The 20,804-nt window shown below is 37.7% G+C and overlaps 1 protein-coding gene across 6 annotated transcripts in view; it reads left to right on the top strand.

Annotated features, from left to right (window-relative positions):
- Positions 1-20,804, top strand: part of LOC134210902 (protein windpipe) — a 194,500-nt gene that overhangs the window by 113,870 nt on the left and 59,826 nt on the right. The window contains exons 1-2 of one of the 6 annotated variants that reach the window (XM_062687331.1): positions 2,861-3,070; positions 3,464-4,093. The gene's annotated coding sequence lies outside the window, so the exon portion shown is untranslated. Of the gene's footprint in view, positions 1-2,860; positions 3,399-3,463; positions 4,094-20,804 lie in introns of those variants that run through there. The other 5 variants (XM_062687334.1, XM_062687330.1, XM_062687333.1 and 2 more) reach the window with 5 other exon arrangements.

The raw sequence follows: 20,804 nt of genomic DNA, 5'->3' as shown, positions 1-20,804 counted from the left end.
TGCGGACCCTCCGTAGACTGCGTGGTTGGCGACGTGTAGCCATGGACCGAGCCGAATGGAGAAGACTCTTATATGCCGCACAGGGCACTCCGGCCTTAGTCTATATAGGGTAGAATAGCCTAAAATGCACCAATGAGGATAAATAGTCTAATAAAATTGTATACACTGAATTTCGGAGGGAATGTTGCCATCAACAATTGAATTGCGCCGGTCCGAAAATCGTCAGTTGTGGCGGCGATCATATTTTCAAAATTTGATTAGAGAATTTTTAATATTCACGAAAATCTTTTTATGAATTTCCTCGTATAAACATTTGGGAAATGCTTCTCTTATTTACTAAAAAAATTCTTCGCGAATTCGCATCAAAATATGTTCCCAATTTTCTAGATTTTTTTTGGGAATGTCCAATGGATTTTTTTATTATAAATCATCATTAGAGAGACTTGTAGCCCTCGGCTGTCTCATCTCTAGAATACCAATGGAATTTATTTAAAATTGATTTTTTTGGAAAAGTTGTTTAATTTTGATTCACATAGTTAAGTTTGCCATTTTAAGGCGTTTTTATGCGATATTGCGAAAAAAAAGATTCGGCTGCCGGTGGGACTTGAACCCACACTATTCAATTAAGTACACGGACGTATTACCAATTATAAACAGCTGCCCTTGCGAGAAGTTGTTCCATAACCAGCTAATAACTATGGGATATCAATGATATAGAGAAGACTGGGGAGACTTGATCCCCTTTTCTGATTTCCGATGTATCACAGCCAAAAACAAATAAACATGCGCGATCTCCACACAGACTCTCTAAGAAATATAGTATTCAACTTTACCGATGTATGACAGTCCTTAAATTATTGTTGGTATTGATACATAATCGATTTTTGTTAGTGCTGTCAAAAATCGACTTTTATAATATTCGGGGGAAATTGGTCCCTCTCCAAGAACTTGCTTTGATAAAATTATAAAGGTGCCCTAAGATTTTTTAAATATTTTTCCTTCAAAATACCCGGAATTTTCGAATTGCTGTGCGTATACATGAACGATTTTTGTTATTGAATTCGACAGCACATGAAATTTCAAAATTTGGGTTGATCCCAGACTTGATCCCCTTTCTATGATATCTACACAATAAATATTTTTTCCTGCCTACCCTTTATCAAATCTGTCAAATCTACAAAAAATTAGAAGCCTGAGAACAGATTTATATTTTTTTTGAATTTTTTCGCCAAATTTTTGTATTGGTAACTTATAAGGGATCAAGTGTCCCCAAATTATGGCAATAACTTAAAATCCAAATACCCTAAAACTTTGATGGAATGTTAACATTTTCATCAGTACAGATCATTAAGCATATTTATGTCTTTCTTCTGTGAAAAAACAAAAGCATTTGGTAATTGTTATGAAAAGTTGTTCAAATTTTGCGTAACCAATAAAAAAATCTTTAGGAAGTTCAAAACATACAAACCGCCCTACATAATAAACAAGGTTGTTAATCCAAAAAATATCTCATCACATAAATGTAATATGTCTAGAGGATCTATACTAAAAAATACGTTAGAACAAAACTACTTTAGTTCTCGATAAAACAAGGGGTGATCAAGTTTCCCCGGGGATCAAGTCTCCTCACCTTCACCAAAGATATAATTACAAAATTCTTCTCTACTAAATTCTTCACAATTCTCAAGGAAAGTTCTTCTGAACATTTTGGTTTTCCACAAAAGTTTCTTTTCAAATTTAGGAGAACTTTATTTGTCATTTCTGAAGAATTTATCATGGAAATTTAGAAGATTGATTAAAGAACAAAGAGGGCAGATTTTTCGTTTTTGTACCTCAATACTAAGTAGGTAAAGTCAAATTTTAATGGAAATATTCACTCCAAAATATTGTGTGAACGGTTACGTTGGGCCTTTTTCCCCCTGGATGTATTTCATACCATTCTTCCCTAAACCAATCATATTTTTATTGTTGTGTAAAACCATGACGTTTGACACCCATTACTCGACTTCGAGTCAAGTATGAGACACTGAAGACGGCCTTACTGTTGAGGTCGAAATACGTATCTGTCAAGATACAATTAAGTGGTGGAATTCAATGGGATTGTACAAACTCGTCTTATGACAAGTGAAGCTTACCTTACCTCACCTTAGACTGACTGTACATATCAATGGTTGCTACTCCGTGATTGGTCAGAGCTGGTGCGAATTGCACTTCGATCCAAGTGAATAGTGGTTGGGATTTACCAACTATTCTCGAAGTGCACGTTCCAGCAGCTCTATATTGTTGATCAATAACGGCGCCGGCCAAGTCCTTACAGTCAGTTGGGAGAGGAAGGGAATGTTAGTGATTGATTTTTAAATATATTAGACCCACTAATGTTTTAGAAAAATATCAAAAATGCGACTTGTCAGCCCAGAATCACGATTCTTATGCTAAAATAAGCCTTCTGTCAAATTTTCAGATAATTCGAATAAAATTTTGGGGGATGTGGGTCAAGACGATTTAGTGTTTTTGGGCTATTTTCAATACTGAAAAAAAAAACAAGAGTATATCTTATGTAAGATATAAACATATAAACAATCCTAATATTTACACGTGTCATAATATTATTTTCCAATAAAACTTTTTTTTTCTTTCTTTTTCTCCACATTTCAGCGTGCGGCCCATAGCGGTCCGGCTCGGTAAACCCGCTGACTGCCGCCTGTTCGGAGAAACTTTGGCTTTACCCTGCGCGACCGAGCATGAATGGATGAATGGCAATAAACCTACAGTTCTACGACTACCGACTGCGACTGGCACCGTCAATGTTGGTCGTTCAACAACTCGAAGAGCGCAACTCAGTAGCATTTCGGCGGTTGGTGGCGCGACGCGTCGTGAAGCGGTTCTTAGTTTTAGCTCTCGATGCGCTCGGACCCCTACGAAACCACTCGCGGACGTATCATTGAGAAAAAAAAAACAACCGTTCAAGAAGGACCCGTTGACTAGCCTATATTTTTGTGATAACTGCAATTCGTTTCGATTGAAGCTACCCAACAACGTTTAATTTACGAGGCTGCTCCCGACAGTGACAGTGAGTTGGACATATCCAGATGTGACGGGGGCACGTGTTCCGAAAAGGGGTTCTTCCTACGGAGAATCGAGAAAGGGTTTATTTCCTGTGTTGGTTTATCACACCTTTGGCCTGCAACGTGCAAATGCCTTAGTCGAGGGATAGTGGCGTATTTTTGGTCGCCGGAACGGTTTTGCCACGAGCTGTGGCGGTGAAGTGGAGACGAGCGCGGCATAGACAGTGTGTATTCTCTTATCAGCAAGTGGGATTTTATTTTCGGAGTGTGGTCCAAGTGCTCGAGCAACCTTCTCGGCTCCAGTTGAGGCAAAGGTGTGGTACTGTGTGGAAGGTGACTCCAGTGAAAACGATGTGCTCGTTTTGTTTTTTTTTTTAACTAAATATGTCTTTTTTCAGAAATTTAAAATTGATTAGTGGCTATTAGGGAGAAAATTTAAGTTTATTAATCAACCAGAAATAAAAGAAACGGAGAACTCCCATCGTCTTATAAGCAATGAAGAAAATCATTATATAACACCACCGTACGAGAGGAAATGTGAACGTGAGTGCATCCCCGAAAGAAAGGAAATACAGGAAAAGCAATAAAAGCTGTTAACAGAAACCGGTGATCAAGTGAATAAAATCGCTAAGAAAAGGTACCAACTTGAATTATGTCTTCATCGGTGGAAGATCGTCGTCACACGGGTTGAGGATGATTTCACGAGGCTGAAAATATGTGTGCGTCTCTATGTGCTGCCGTGGTGTCGATGGATTTTCGATCTTGATAACGAGAGTTTGTTGTAGCGCTCCGCTTTGACTGATTTGGAAATTATCAGTAACTGATATGATTGAGTGGTGGTGTTAAGGTGCTAGAAGGCGAAGCGACTGACGGTTGGAACTGTTTTGTCCGAAATCAACGTGTCCGGGAGCATCCTGTCAATCGACGACGTGTACAGTTAGGACAACAGAATCCGACAACTTACTATAAAAGAAGACGCACATTTGGAGGCCATTGCCTTACGCTTGTCTTGTTCTGGATTAAGAAAGGTGAGTGGTTCGAACTTTTAAATTTATTATTCGATTTTACCTGTTATTCTTCCGTTTGACATTTCACGAGCTTGGCCAGTATGGCTGTAGTGGTTTATGACCAACAACTCACATTCTATAACAATGATATAATCAGCAATGTAAATAGCACTTTTATCTATGTTGACACAACTGATTAACTTATACTACATTATTTTGCATTTTCGATGATGTCATACTCGAATTTAAAGTTTACTGAACAGATTTCTATTTTAGAGGAATTTGTCCAATTTTTAAATGCGTCTTAGCCAGGGCAGAATTTGTCTTTATAGGAGAAAAGAGAAATGTTTTGGAAAGGTGTATTGGTTTTCACTATATTTTTTTGTAAGAATTTTTCATGATATTCAATTTTTACTGGACAATTTTTTGCTTTCCGGAAAATCGAAGAAGAATTATGAATTCAAACTATTTGGATGGTAGATTTACGATTGAATTTTAATTGGAGAACAATCACTCTGAATTTCATTCTTTTTTGTGAGTTCACAAATCAGGAAAGCTTTGGATTTCAGTAATTGTCGAAATGCAGGGATGGTGTCAATCAATTAGCCAGAGATTGACTTATTTGCCAATAGCTTATTAAAAACCAGGTTTTTGGAATTGGTTGTATTTTTATAAACAGTTCAGTGTTCCAATATTTACGGAGTTCGATTCATTCATTTATTTAGTTTACATATAAACGGAGTTCGAGTGCTTGTTAAAATTACTTCTAAAAAATTATTTAAATTTATGAGTCTATGACAAAAGGTCGAAAGACAAAAGGTTCAAAGGACAAAAGGTCGAAAGGCAAAAGGTTGAAATGACAAAAGGGCGATAGGACATAAGATTGAGAAGAAAAAACGTCGAATGGGGCAGAAGGTCGAAGGACAAAAGGTCAAAAGGGACAAAAGGTCAAAAGATACAAAAGGTCAAAAGGTACATAAGGTCGATCAATATTGTTATTCTACAACAAGTTGAGTGTATTCCAAAGGAATTTGTGAAATGTATTTAATTTATAAGGATGAGCAATGTTCATAGAATGAGTAATTACTATGAAATATTATTATGAACATCTAGATAGTTCTGTTAGAGATAAACAAAATTGTTGATATAAGAAATGAATGAAATTTGTATTGTGCGAGATTGATTCTCTCCGTTTCAGTTTCTTGTTGGTTTCGACCTTTTGTCCCTTTCAACCTTTTGTCCTTTTAGACATTTTGTATCTTGGACCTTTTATCTTTCGACCATTTGTCTTTCGACTTTTTGTCCTTTTGACCTTTTGTCTTTCGAACTTTTGTCTCTATTGACCCTTTGTCCCGTTCGACGTGTTGTCCTTTCGACTTTTTGTCCCTTTCGACCTTTTGTCCTATTCGAAATTTTGTATCTTGGATCTTTTATCTTTCGACCATTTGTCTTTCGACTTTTTGTTCTTTTGACCTTTTGTCTTTCGAACTTTTGTCTCGAACCCATTAGACAGTACACCCAACCACCGGATGGCAGATTTTAATACAGCTCTGCATTAAAACCTTGCAAAATCAGTACCTTTACAATTTTGACAAACACAAATTCGATTTTTTTAATACAATCATTGTATTAAAATCTGACAATTTGTATTTTTTTTATTCAGTAGTATAAAAAGCTTACATGTTTTGTATAAAAACCATGTGGCGTTGTATATGCCAAGATTTTATACAAAAATTGTTATATTCTTTGACTGTAGTTGCAAACGAGAACATCTCGCTGAAAATCCAACCTGGAACACATTTCGATATTCTATCTGATTTATAAATCAGATTTTTTATTAAAAATCAACGTAGCATAAACTGATTCTGAATAATTTGAAATATGCTCAAAAAGAACTGTTCAATTCACCGAGCTATGCTGGTGTCTTTCTAATGCATTAGTGCGAGGCATTGCATTTCGATGTATTCAACAAAAAATAATACGTAAAAATCATACAATGTTGAATGATGCAAGCCGCGAGTCAAATCATGAACGATTCTATGAGCCATAAGTCCGATAGGATTTGATTCGCGCTGGATTTGATACCTGTCTGGGTTTCAAAATTTGAGTTTTTACCAAAACTGAGCCCGAGTGGACGCGATGCTACACGACGCGACAGAGGAATTTGACAGCCCATTGATAATAATTATTATTCCTTTACGTAAGGCCTAAGTTCAAAGGGAATCGTTCTTTCTCCTAGTCATAAGAAATGATAGCCTCTGCACAGCTTCCAGTAGGTCATATAGCTGAATAGGTCATTTGACCGAACAGTATATTTGGCCGAGTAGGACATTTGACCGAAGAGGTCATTTGGCGATTAGGACATTTAGCCCAACGATTCTCAACCTGGGGTACATGTACCCCTGAGGGTACCTTCGCTAGGCCCTAGGGGATACCTCGGACAAAAATGCGTAATGGCGGACGGATTAATTTCCAATTGAAACTTTTTTTTAAAGTTTTGATAATTCTGTATTTTTTATTTCAAAATTTTTTCTTGTGTATAATATGCATGGCGAACAGTACATTTGAATCCTGCCCTCCTCAATCAGCACAGCGTATGAAGGGCTGCAGAACAAGAAACCAAACAGACAAAACGTCATGTGAACAAGTTTGGAAAATCTTCAAAGCAATCTACCTGTTCTAAACAAAAGGTTGAATAATATGTTAGGAATATGCTTTTGAACAGAAATCTAAAGGTTCGGAAGCCTCCGTTTAAGAGGCATGAAGGTTTTTGAAGAAAGCTCGGTTGCTTCGTTGCAAGAGGACTAAAAGCATCCATCTACACTTCTCGGAAGCTGCCTTCCAAGAAGCTCGAAGGCCTTCTTTCAAAAGGTTCGAAAGCCTCGTCTCATGAGGCCTGGATGTCTCTTTTCAAGAGGCCCGGAGACCTCGTTTTAAAAAGGTCGGAAGCCTTCTTAAAAAAACTCGGAAGCCTCCTTTCAAGAGGCTCGAAAGCGTCCTTTCAAGAGGCTCGAAAGCCTCCTTTCAAGAGGCTCGAAAGCGTCCTTTCAAGAGGCCTCGAAAGCCTCCTTTTAAGAGGCTCGGAAGCCTCCTTTCAAGAGGCTCGGAAGCCTCCTTTCAAGAGGCTCGGAAGCCTCTTTTCAAGAGGCTCGGAAGCCTCCTTTCAAGAGGCTCAGGAAGCCTTCTTTCAAGAGGCTCAGGAGGCCTCCTTTCAAGAGGCTCAGAAGCATCCTTTCTAAGGGCTCAGCAGCCTCCTTCCAAGAGGCTCAGAAGCCTCCTTTCTAGAGGCTCAGAAGCCTCCTCCCAAGAGGCTCAGAAGTCTCCTATCAAGAGACTCAGAAGCCTCCTTTCAAGAGGCTCAGAAGCCTCCTATCAAGAGACTCGGAAGCCTCCTTTCAAGAGGCTCAGAAGCCTCCTTTCAAGAGACTCAGAAGCCTCCTTTCAAGAGGTTCAGAAGCCTATTTTCAAGAGACTCAGAAGCTTCCTTCCAAGAGGCTCAAAAGCCTCCTTTCAAGAGGCTCAGAAGCCTCCTTTCAAGAGACTCAGAAGCCTCCTTTCAAGAGGTTCAGAAGCCTCCTTTTAAGAGGCTCAGAAGCCTCCTTCCAAGAGGCTCAGAAGCCTCCTTTCAAGAGACTTAGAAGCCTCCTTTCAAGAGACTCAGAAGCCTCCTTTCAAGAGGCTCAGGCCTCCTTTCAAGAGGCTCAGAAGCCTCCTTTCAAGAGGCTCAGAAGCCTCCTTTCAAGAGGCTCAGAAGCCTCCTTTCAAGAGGCTCAGAGCCTCCTTTCAAGAGGCTCAGAGCCTCCTTTCAAGAGGCTCAAGCCTCCTTTCAAGAGGCTCAGAAGCCTCCTTTCAAGAGGCTCAGAAGCCTCCTTTCAAGAGAGCTCAGAGCCTCCTTTCAAGAGGCTCAGAGCCTCCTTTCAAGAGGCTCAGAGCCTCCTTTCAAGAGGCTCAGAGCCTCCTTTCAAGAGGCTCAGAAGCCTCCTTTCAAGAGGCTCAGAAGCCTCCTTTCAAGAGGCTCAGAAGCCTCCTTTCAAGAGGCTCAGGCCTCCTTTCAAGAGGCTCAGAAGCCTCCTTTCAAGAGGCTCAGAAGCCTCCTTTCAAGAGGCTCAGAAGCCTCCTTTCAAGAGGCTCAGAAGCCTCCTTTCAAGAGGCTCGGAAGCCTCCTTTCAAGAGGCTCGGAAGCCTCCTTTCAAGAGGCTCGGAAGCCTCCTTTCAAGAGGCTCGGAAGCCTCCTTTCAAGAGGCTCGGAAGCCTCCTTTCAAGAGGCTCGGAAGCCTCTTTTCAAGAGGCTCGGAATTCTACGTTCAAGAGGTCCAGAAGCGTCCTTTCAAGATGCTTAAAAAGCCTTTTTTTACATTTTAAGTGGCTCCAAAGCCGCCTTCTAGAGGATCGAAAGTCTCTCTACAAGATGCTCAGAAGCCTCTTATCAAGAGGTGTGGAGGCCTTCTTTCAAGAGATTCAGAAGCCTCCTTGAAAAAGGCTTAGGATTATACGAATATGACAATTAGCCGAATAGGACATTTAGCCGAATAGGACATTTAGTCGAATAGGACATTTAGCCGAATAGGACATTTGACCGAAAATGTCATTTGGCCGAGCAGGACATTTGGCCGAATAGGTCATTTGAAAATTGAGAAATGGTGTGTGAAAAGTGAGACATCTCACTTCTCACTCCTCGATTTTCACTTCTTACTGTGAAAAGTGTATGGTGCGAAGTGAGAAGTGAGACGTCCCACTACTCACTTCGCGCTTCTCACTTTTACAATGAGAAATGATAAATTAAGAGTGAGAAGTGAGACGTCTCACTTCTCACTTCTCACTGTGAAAAGCGAGTATTGCAAGGTGAGAAGTGAGACGCCTCACTACTCACTATCCACAGTGAGAAGTGAGACATCTCACTCCTCCCTGTAAAATGTCATCAATTTTCAAGGATGTCATCAATATGGTACTCCTTTTAGCAGAATGCGCCTATTGTCACAGTTATTCTGTCGGCAAATACCAAATTGGATTGAAGTAGGTCGATCAACGTTTACTTTTTCGATGGTTACATTGCGATAAATCTTTGATCAATTATGGGAAAACATCTTGCTCTGTTTGCGGATGTTGAGGCAGCATACTATTCAGTAAATCGGAATGAACTGTACGATAATGCTAGTACATGACTTTCTGAAATCGGGGCTTAGAATATTTTGTGAGACATTGAATTTTTTCGCGACGTTGGATTGAGTGAATCAGGCAAATGCTCTTTTCAATATACTATTCAATATAGCTCTCGAAAAAGCATTTCGATGATCTGAATAGTGTTAGATGAAGGCGAAAGGCTAGATAAAATTGAACGGGATTCGTTTTGAAGTTGATATCATGGAACACTCGTGAGTCGTGATATGTGATAATGCGGTGAGAAGTACTGAGACTTTCGTTTTTATTGAAAGAGGTTACGCGATATTTAAATTTATTTCTCTCTCGCTTTTATAGACAACATAAACAATGAAAAGGATTCCTCCAAATTTTCACAGATTTTTATTTGATCAAAGCGCAACAAACTATTGGAACAAGCTGTTTCTTTTTCAAAAATGTTACATCTAACTGAAAATCAGGAACTATAGCCAGCTAAAGTTCCTAAAGTCCTACGCTCTATGCGGCCATGAATCATGGCAGTTGAAATTAACATGCTATTACACTCCGTGAATGTTTTCGCGGAAAATACTGCACTCGATATTTGGTAGAAATTGCGCAGACGCATGAGTCACGAGGCGTTCCAGACGTCCAAAATTACATTTCGGCAGTCTAATAAATAAGACAGATTAAAGTGGGCTGGGCATGTAGCACTTGTTTGGCAGGAGATCTGCTGGAGGACGTTTTTGTTGTCAAAGGATATTTTTGCTAAATATATTTTGTCTAATATATATTAGCTATATTTAGTGTTTTCTAAAAAAGTGTAATGTGACCAGACATCCCGGATACTTGTCCCACATTGCCAGGTGTCCCGGAAAACATCCTGCATTCCATGATCAATCTGTTAAGTCTGGGTAATCTACGGAAATGAAATGTCTAGAAAATGTGTAATGGATCCGAATATTCAGGAGAAAAGAGGCAACATGAATAATGGTTTGAATAATTTTGAGAATCTGGACAATTTCCGTAAACAGAACTTTAGGCATTCTGAAAGATCAACAAAAGTTTAGTTGATTTGTTAAACTTTGGATAATACAAAAATCATGTGCATTTGAATAACTTTGAGGGTCTAACAACAAATGTGGGACTTATTATCTTCACATTCGTTGATCTGCAGAATAAGATAAGGATAAGGTGTCCAGGATTGGTTCAAAGTAATTTGGTCACTTTATGATAAAACATTGAAAGTGATTGGACCTAGCTGAATAACTACAGATAGTATTATAAAATAAAGAATTAAACTGGACAAACAGCTAAAGGAATGCTTATCATTGCTTATTTAAAAAAAATCTATACAGTGGCAAAAAAATAATACAAAGTATGCAAAATAATACATTACCTCGTTTCTCGGAAAAGCTACTATAAAAATTTTACCTTTTAATATCACTTTTTGGTTAATTTTTCCATCGATTCATCAGAGATTCCTTCAAATATTTGATATTACAACACGACGGAGTTACTTCAACGATAAATAATTACCACACGAACGCTGCATCAATCCGGAAGGTGAGCAATCTGTTCACCTCCATTCGTTCACTTAATCGGCGAACATGAACTGACACCAGAAACCTTGACTTTACGATCAACTTTCAACGCCTTCATTTGGGAACCCCCTTCGCTTCTTACAAGCAGGAACTAATGAATCTACGTCACAGCAACATACTACGTTGGGGTTTTATATTTTTTTTCTGCTGCGTAATCATGCGACTTCCTCACGGCGATGTCCGACGTGTGCGAGTTTCATGTTCACAGGTAAGTAGCTCGAGAAGGTTCTATTGCCAAAGTGTTTGGATAGTAGTTTATACACTGCACAAGCTTTAAGTAAACTGTGACATGATTGTTGACCTCTTCTTGATCAGATATCGTTCATCCTGCATGGCACGTAATCACAGCTTACAAAGTAGATGCGCACAGAGTTCTTATGCCGCTCCGTTGTTGTCTCGATAGAACAGATTTCAAACATGTGCACTCTTCTCATTTGCTTTCCGCACAGATCGTTCCGACCAAGATGAATACACCACTAGGTGTTCCAATCTGCCAAATTCATGATTCAGCCATCTTGGATTTTAGTATGGGAGAGCCAGCCGGTTTGTTGTCGTTTTGCACTGAAAATGAATTTTTCACCCCCGCCTTCTTCTCTCCCATAAACTTGTCAGATTGGAGCACCTACTAGTGTATTCATCTTGGTTCCGACTGTTCAAATGTAGAGATAAGTCATTGAATTGATTAGCTGACTGCGGGCTCTTCTTGCGAAAGAACGCAGACTTTGTTGCAGGTGAACTTGAGATTTAATTGAATTCAACTGAATTGGATCTGAGTTGCTGTTCTCAGTCGCGACTCGCGGCGATGAACTTGTCACATGAAAGATGTCGACTGTAGAAGCAGAAAATCATAATGAAGACGGACTGTTGAAACGGATCAACGATCGCGTTTATTGCGAGAATGGTGACAAAATGGGTCAAACAAATATGAAGTGCAACCCGCATCAATGGTCAATTAAACTGCAGCTCGAAATGCCAAGGGCAGTTCCCGGGTAAAGCGTTTAGTATAGCCAGGGTCTGATTGTGAGGAGTGCATGGCCATGACATGGCCTTGACCCCCTACAAAACCTTATGTACCAAAATCAACCTTTTTCGTACATTTAGGGGCACCCGAAAACTATCGGCCCTGTGGCCTCCTTTCGGAAAAGTTCGACCCTGAGTGTAGAAAACTGAAAAGAAAAACTTGTGGCATGAATTAATAGAAATTTACTTTCTTTTACCTTTAAAAGGGTAATCAGCAAACTTATTGAAAAAAAATCAAGGTGAACTAAATATATTATATAAATATAGGTTGTCCCGGATAATGTAGGGCAGTTCCAGCATTCAGCATTCTTGTCCCACATTGCCAGGCGTCCTGGAAAGTTTCCCGCATTTCATGATTAATTTATAAAGTCTTAAGTATCTTTGGAATCCGAAAAAAATGCGATGTCTAGAAAATATGTTACAGATCCGAATAATCAGAACAAAAAGAACTTGGAAAGTCTAAAGGGTTTACTGCAAAATCTAGGGGTCTAAAAAAGGTGAGAATATAAACGATTTGATCTACGTAAGCAAAATATCTAAAGATATTCTGGAAGTGTGGGTTATGTCAATAATAATATAATTAATAAAATGGATAAAATTAGAGTTCAGAAAATGTGAAAAATCTAGAGAATCTTTAAACTTGCAAATATCTGAACGTCTTTTGAAACAGAAAAGTGTCTAAAACATTCAAAGATTGAAGAAACTAATTTTTCTACAACTTAAGGTTATCCAATCCACAAGGTATAGATTGCAGAACAAGTCTCATTCCTGAAATATTTGGAAATTCAAAGATTTTATGAAATTTGTTTCTATGGAATTGAGTAGTTAGCATTGCACTGAGTTTTGTAGGTCGATAGGAGAAAAAATGTTTTTGAAACGATTTGATACGTTTTCAAAATATATAAAGCATTGGCCCAATAAAAATATGGTCACTTTATCCGAAAACGATCGCTCAGCTTTAGATACTGTTTTGCTTTTGTCTAGTCAAATACGATACACTGAACCTCGCAGTTGAGGTAGAAACGCGAAGACGATCCACTAAAAAAAGAACAACTTTAAAAAAAGTTTTAATTGTTTCATATACTATTTAAATCGAACCGAGCTACTTATAGAATAGAATAAACATTAACAATTAATAATCCCTGATAGCCTTCATATGGGAAAATCTAGCTGACAACCAATGAGTCAAATACTACAAAGAAAAGAACACATCGGTCCCACAATAACTGATAATGAATCTTCTACAACGTATGAATCCGCATTAGGTCCGTAACGTGTATTTGCTAGTCGCGAAGCAGAATTGATTAAGTGACATTACTCTGTTTGTCAGTCAAGGTTAATGCATGTTGATATTTTTTTTCAATTTCGCAGAAACTCGTCATGCGGTCTATTTAGTAACCATCGTTTGGGCTTGAATGATAGTAATCGATGAGCTCAGTCAGGTTGAGGAAGTGTTGAACTTGATTGCATGACGAGACCTTGAATTTAGATTTGTTCCAATTAGTCACCCTCATCAATTTTAATTGTCCGAGAAAGTGTTCGAGTTGGTAAAATGTGTGTAAATGAATATATTAATTATCTGGGAATTGACGACTGAAGTTTTGCTATGAAGATTGAATTTCTTTCGGCGATAGCAGTCTTAATAAGTAGCAAATACTTTGTTGCTCCTACATCCGACGTTTCGGTTAATTTATTCAACCTTCTTCAAGGGGTTCTAAAATAAACATAAAAGTATTTGAAAGTGAACATTTTTTTCCGATTTACAAAGATTTTCCCACTTTTGCCCTACTATCCCTTACTCACAGGAGTATGTATTTTTGTTGGTGTGTGTAGTGCCCTACATTTATTTGCCGTGGTTTTATAATGGTGTCCGCTTTTACTATACGTGAAATATCGTTATTCGTTGTTTAAATTTTGGTTTAACCGTATTTTATAATACGTTTTTCTAGTGTACTCACTTCATACGTAGCGATTTTTGCGAACGACACTGTACACCCAATATTTTTTTTACACGGTTGGTAGTCTTCAATTTCCCAATTACCCAGATTTTTCACAGCTCTTTAAATAATACCTGAATTTTCTTTGATTTTTGTAATTTTTTCATAAAGTTAACTCATAGTTCCATCAACGCTAAAGGTCGTAATCAACTAAAACGCACCCGTGTAAAAAAGAACCGGGTGTATTTAGTTTTTATTGCTATTTCAAAAGCTCTCTATCCTGGAAAAAACGAAAATATCAGACAAAATAAACAAAACACATACATTACCATATCTAGAAATGTGTCATATTGTTAATAATGAAAATTGCATCAACCATAGAACAGATACAGAAGGTTTGAATGCAATATATGCAGGTATACTACACAAAATAGGAAATATTCAGAAAACAAACATAAATATTGTAAACACACGGGAAATTATTGAAAACACGGATAGTACAAACACTAACAATATGACTAGACTGTCACTCACACACATTTGAACAGTCATCAGTTTCATAATCGAAAGTCGAGGTGTCGCGATTAAGCGTACAAATTAAACTTTAACCAAGGATAGAGAGCTTTTTGAAATAGCTATAAAAACTAAATACAGTGTCGTACGCAAAAATCGCTACGCATGAAGTGAGTACACTAGAAAAACATATTATAAAATACGGTTAAACCAAAATTTTAACAACGAATAACGATATTTCACGTATAGTAAAAGCGGACGCCATTATAAAATCACGACAACTAAATGTAGGGCACTACACACACAAACAAAAATACATACTCCTGTGAGTAAGGGATAGTAGGGCAAAAGTGGGAAAATTTTTGTAAATCGGAAAAAATTGTTCACTTTCAAATACTTTTATGTTTATTTTAGAACCCCTTGAAGAAGGTTGAATAAATTAACCGAAACGTCGGATGTATGAGCAACAAAGTATTTGCTACTTATTAAGACTGCTATCGCCGAAAGAAATTCAATCTGAATATATTATTATAAACAGCCGAATAGGCTCTTATTTCGATTTATGAAGAATCGTTCTAACTGATTTGTTTTTAAGATGTACCTTCATCAATGTCCAATATTGTATAATTAGCCGCAGTTTTGTGCAATAAGGAGGGTTCAGGTCTTTACAGTCAGGAAAGAAGTAAATGTACAAATCCACCATACAGTTCTTGGTTTAGGCGTTCATCTATCGGCGGGTTTGGCATTATTATACCTTCGTATAGCTCGACGATCACCAATGGGGGACGCTGTTTGTACCGAACTTAACATCTCCCTCTTTCAGATTTAGATATATTCGAGAAGATCCGTGCCTTTTTTATCGACAAAAACAGGAGGAAAATATAGGTTCCTGTGTGGAATTTATTAGAAAGACGGTCTTAAGGATGAAAACTGGTAAAAGCTAATGGGCAACGCAGGACCAACGTCAGATTAATGATCATGTGATCATCACAATGAACAATGCCAGAGCCAATGACCTTTATTCTGGTAATCGCCGAGGGCATGACTGGACATAGACTGCATTCGAAATAACATATCAGTGCACCCGATTGACAATATTTGAAAATGGTCAATGGTTGCGTTACGTAATCAATGGATCTTCCCTAATCGGTCTTAACCTGATTTCTTTATTGGCAATTTCCAACTGCTTTGATTGATAATTTGTGATACTTTATGTAACTTTTATTACGCTACTTTCTCTATCCACCGCGCGGATTTCTTTTATAAACGGGATCAAATCGTTTATCATTATACCATTCTACCGATTATTTTGCATAATGACAATACGCAAGATCTGGCTGGAAGCAACATTAGATTTGAATACAAAATTTTCAAAACGACTTATCTGCTTTTGTAAACAAAGATTCAAACGACGATTTGACGAATCTGATTGCTCTCCCATACAAACCAACAACATTAAGAGGTAGCGGAAACCTTCACTTACCTATTGGTGTAGTTGATTTACGTGGGAGAGCTATCATATTCGTCAAATCGTCGTTTGAATCTTTGTTTACAAAAGCAGATAAGTCGTTTTGAAATTTTTGGCTTGATTGTGGGTTTTAATTATGGGTACAGATTATTTTTGGTATCAGGCCATTTGGCCGAACAAGTCGTTTTTCCAAATAGTTAAGAAATTTGACCTCAGATTACGAGTAGTGAAGAATGAGAAGTGAGTAATGAGAAGTAGGAAGTGAGAAGTAAAAACTAAGAAGAAAAAAGTGAACTGCGAAGGGGCTGTCCACAAACCACGTAGACAGAAATTTCACATTTTCAAACCCCCCCTCCCCCCTAGTAGACTATCGTAGACTATTCCGTAACCCCTCCCCCACCCCCTTGAAGTCAACGTAGACTTTTCAAATTTTACAAAATATCATATGTGATTGGACAATCAAAATCTAAGTCAAATTGGATCCTCTGTGAACATGCCCTTGAAACCAAATCTCTATTAATTTAAATTCTGTTGAATTCGACTCCTCCTGCACACTTTTGTATCGGCGCGCCACTGCTAAAAATCTGTCACGCATCTGACCTATAATTCTCCACTCCGGTTCAAATTTGTAGAAAAGCGAATATTTTTCAAAATTTCGAAAATTTTGAGTTGAAATTCAGAGAATGCCAAGTCTACATTCCAATAAGTTGTTCGTAGACATTTTCGTAGAAGATCCCGATTGATAATCTTCAAAGCTTCCCGATAATGTTTCAAAGAACTCTCCGTGAAAATTCCGATGCTTTTCTTGAAAATTCCATGCAATACCCCATTGAATAACCATCCGTTGAAATCCCAAGAATTTCCTACTAAATTCCAAAACTGTTCCCGTTAATATTCCGAATAATTTTCCATTCCAAATAATTTTTAATGGTTTCTTTAGAAATTCCAAAGATTTTCCTTCGATTATTCCGAAGAACTAGCATTAGTACTTCCGAAGTAATTGCCGTGGAATATACGAAGATTTCCCATGGAAATTTCGAAGAATTTCGCTTATCTATCCAAAGAATTTCTTGCGAAAATTGCGAAGAATTTCCGAAATTGAGAAAAAATTCCTGGGGACTTCCCAGAAAAACTCCAGTGAAGGGTTTCTCGCGTAAATTTTGAGGAATTCCCCGTTGCGACATAATTTTTCGTGAAAATTCAAAATAATCGTTTGTAGTTTCTAAAGAAGTTCCCGGCGAAAATCAAAAGATATTCTAGTAGAATCTACAATAAAATCCAAGTGGTAATTTTGAAATTTTTTCGAAAGTTTTTATAGAATACTTCGGAGAATTTTCCTCCTCAACACAGAAGAATTTCCTGGGGAAATCCATATAGTTTTAAGCCATAGTTCAGACTATTACATCAGTGAAATTCATTAGATTTTTCTAGAGAAATCCAAGAGATTATTTCGATAAAGTCTTGCAAAAGAATCTGGGGAAACCCTAAAAAAATCAAACAATAGTGAACTTTGCACAATTTTCTTCTTCTTATTGGCATTACATCCCCACACTGGGACAGAGCTGCCTCGCCGCTTAGTGTTCATTAAGCACTTCCACAGTTATAAGCTGCGAGGTTTCTATGCCAGGTTACCATTTTTGCATTCGTATATCATGAGGTTAACACGATGATACTTTTATGCCCAGGGAAGTCGAGACAATTTCCAATCCGAAAATTGCCTAGACCGGCACCGGGAATCGAACCCAGCCACCCTCAGCATGGCCTTGCTTTGTAGCCGCGCGTCTTACCGCACGGCTAAGGAGGGCCCACGAACTTTGCACATTACTGGTGTATAAATGGTTTCTAAAAAAAAAAAAATCTACTTATACTTATACTACTTATCTTTCGTAAACTAACATAGACTGTTTCGAAACCCCTCCCTCCCCCTCAAGAGTCTACGTGGTTTATGGAGAGCCCCGAACTGAGAACAGAGAACTTCTTGCTTCGTTTTTCTTCTTTCTTCCTTCTTCCTACTTCTTAGTTTTTATTCCTCCTTCCTTCTTCCTTTTTCCTTCTTTCTATAAGAAGGAAGAAATAAGGAAGATGGAGGAAAGATCTTCCTTCTTATTTCTTCCTTTTTTTCTCATCCTTCTTCGTCCTTCCTTTATCCTTCTTGCTTCTTCCTTCTCCTTATTTTATACTTAGGGAGAAACTTCATTATTTCTGTTTTTTTTGTTTCTTTTTTCTTCTTTCCTCCTTCTTCCATCTTCAATCTTCTTCCTTCTTTCTTTTATCTTCCTTATCGTTTCTTCCTTATTCTTTCTTCCATATTTATTCTTCCTTCTACTTTCTTATTTATTCCTTCTCCTTTTATTCTTTTCCCATCTTCCTTCTTTTTTCTCCCTTCTTCTTTATTCCTTCTTCCTTGTTCCTTCTTCCCTTTTTCATTCTTCCTTCTTCCATCTTCCTTTTTCCTTCCTACTTTTTCCTTCTTATTTCTTCCTTCTTCCTTATTTATTGTTCCTGCTTCTTTCTTCTTTCTTCCTTTTCCTTATTCCGTTTTCATTCTTTTTTTCCTTCTTCCTTCTTTCTTGTTCTATCTACCTTGTTCCCTCTTCCTTCTTCCTTCTTTCCTCTTCCTTCTTTCTTCTTCCCTTTTCCCTTCCCTTTCTTCTTGTTTCTTCCTTGATGATTTCGCTTCGTTTTGCTTTTCTCCCTATTTCAATTATCACTTCTCACCTATCACATCTCACTTCTTACCAATAACCTCACACTACTCTTTTATCATTTGTCACTTCTCACTTCTTGCTTTCCCTTACAAACACTTCTTACCTCTCACTACTCAGTACTTACTTCTCACTTCACACACCTAATAAGGAAACGCATTTCAACTATTCGGCCACATGGCGTTCGACCAAATAACCCTTTTCGACTAAATGACATTCGGCCAACCGGCATTCGGCCAATTGACCTTAAACGTTTTTTGTTCACGCTCCTTGATGAATATTTCGCAGTTCATTGCAGCAGTTGTGATAAAAGTTTGCGAATTTTAGCACAGCCAGATCATAGCATAGTTACTAAACTTACCGGGTACCGAGTAAATAAACGTTTCGAGTTGAACAGATGACGCTAGACTGACCTTCCTGATCGCTGTTTGCACCGTTTTCTTGCTTATTTCCTCTATTTTGTCAACTGTGACATTCCAGGCTCTGTTCTCCTTTAACTCACAATATACACACCTAAAAAAATTGACCGAACTCGGTTCAATTTTAACCGAGTTTTTATCTGCTGAACGCTCGGTTGTCTGTTCGGTTCAACAGTTAACAACCGAGCAGTCGTTAAACTTTTCAGCAATCCCTTTCTGTCAAAACTACCGAAAAAACTCGGTTCATGAAACATAATCTACATAGATAAACGAAGTTCGGTTGTTTTAATATGTTACCGAATGATGTCAAACAAACCGACCGTTCGGTAACAATAACGGAATTTGGTTCTCCAGTATTACGCACAAATAATGCAAAATCATTATGCAGAAGTTCATAATTAGAATAAAATAGACTCATTTCAGTCAATCATCACTATATTTTATTTATTCAGGAAAATCGTACATTAAAATTTAAATTACTTTAAGAAATTCACGGAATTACCTCCAATTTTACACGTTCAACATTTTCATCAATTATGCTGTTGAGATTTCAATAATAAAAACTCAATTTAATTCACCGAGTGGTGATACTGCCTTTCTCGCATTTAGCCAAGACACCAACCTTATATGGCGCTTATATAGTTCGATTCCATTTTCCTAATAACTTCTAAACGCAATGTTCGATCGTTATCGTTAATTTACTTTCTTTTACCTTTAAAAGGGTAATCAGCAAACTTTTTGAAAAAAAATCAAGGTGAACTAAATATATTATATAAATATAGGTTGTCCCGGATAATGTAGGGCAGTTCCAGCATTCAGCATTCTTGTCCCACATTGCCAGGCGTCCTGGAAAGTTTCTCGCATTTCATGATGAATCTATAAAGTCTTAAGTATCGTTGGAATCCGAAGGAAATGCGATGTCTAGAAAATCTGTTACAGATCCGAATAATCAGAACAAAAAGAACTTGGGAAGTCTAAAGGGTCTACTGCAAAATCTAGGGGGTCTAAGGAATGTGGGAATATAAACGATTTGTATGATCTAAGTAAGCAAAATATCTAAAGATATTCTGAAAGTGTGGGTTATGTCAATAATAATGTAATAAATAAAATGGATAAAATTAGAGTTCAGAAAATGTGAAAAATCTAGAGAATCTTTAAACTTGCAAATATCTGAACGTCTTTTGAAACAGAAAAGTGTCTAAAACATTCAAAGATTGAAGAAACTAATTTTTCTACAATCTAAGGTTATCCAGGCCACCAGGTATAGATTGCAGAGCAAGTCTCATTCCTGAAATATTTGGAAATCCAAAGATTTTAGGATATTTGATTCTATGGAATGGAGTAGTTAGCATTGTACTGAGTTTTGTAGGTCGACAGAAGAAAAAATGTTTTTGAAACGATTTGATACGTTTTCAGCATTGACCCAATAAAAATATGGTCACTTTATCCGACAACGATCGTTCGGTAAGCAGCTCTGCTTTAGATACTGTTTTGCTTTTGTCGAGTCAAATACGATACATTGAACCGCGCAGTTGAGGTAGAAACGCGAAGACGATCCACTAAAAAGAACAACTTTAAAAAGTTTTAATTGTTTCATATACTATTTAAATCGAACCGAGCTACTTATAGAATAGAATAAACATTAACAATTAATAATCCCTGATAGCCTTCATATGGGAAAATCTAGCTGACAACCAATGAGTCAAATACTACAAAGAAAAGAACACAGCGGATCCACAATAACTGATAATGAATCTTCTACAACGTATGAATCCGCATTAGGTCCGTAACGTGTATTTGCTAGTCGCGAAGCAGAATTGATTAAGTGACATTACTCTGTTTGTCAGTCAAGGTTAATGCATGTTGATATTTTTTTTTCAATTTCGCAGAAACTCATCATGCGGTCTATTTAGTAACCATCGTTTGGGCTTAAATGATAGTAATCGATGAG

Source organism: Armigeres subalbatus, chromosome 2, assembly GCF_024139115.2.
Source record: "Armigeres subalbatus isolate Guangzhou_Male chromosome 2, GZ_Asu_2, whole genome shotgun sequence".
Lineage (NCBI taxonomy): Eukaryota > Metazoa > Arthropoda > Insecta > Diptera > Culicidae > Armigeres > Armigeres subalbatus.
Note: the sequence above shows the minus strand (reverse complement) of the source record. Positions and strands in the feature narration are given on the sequence as shown.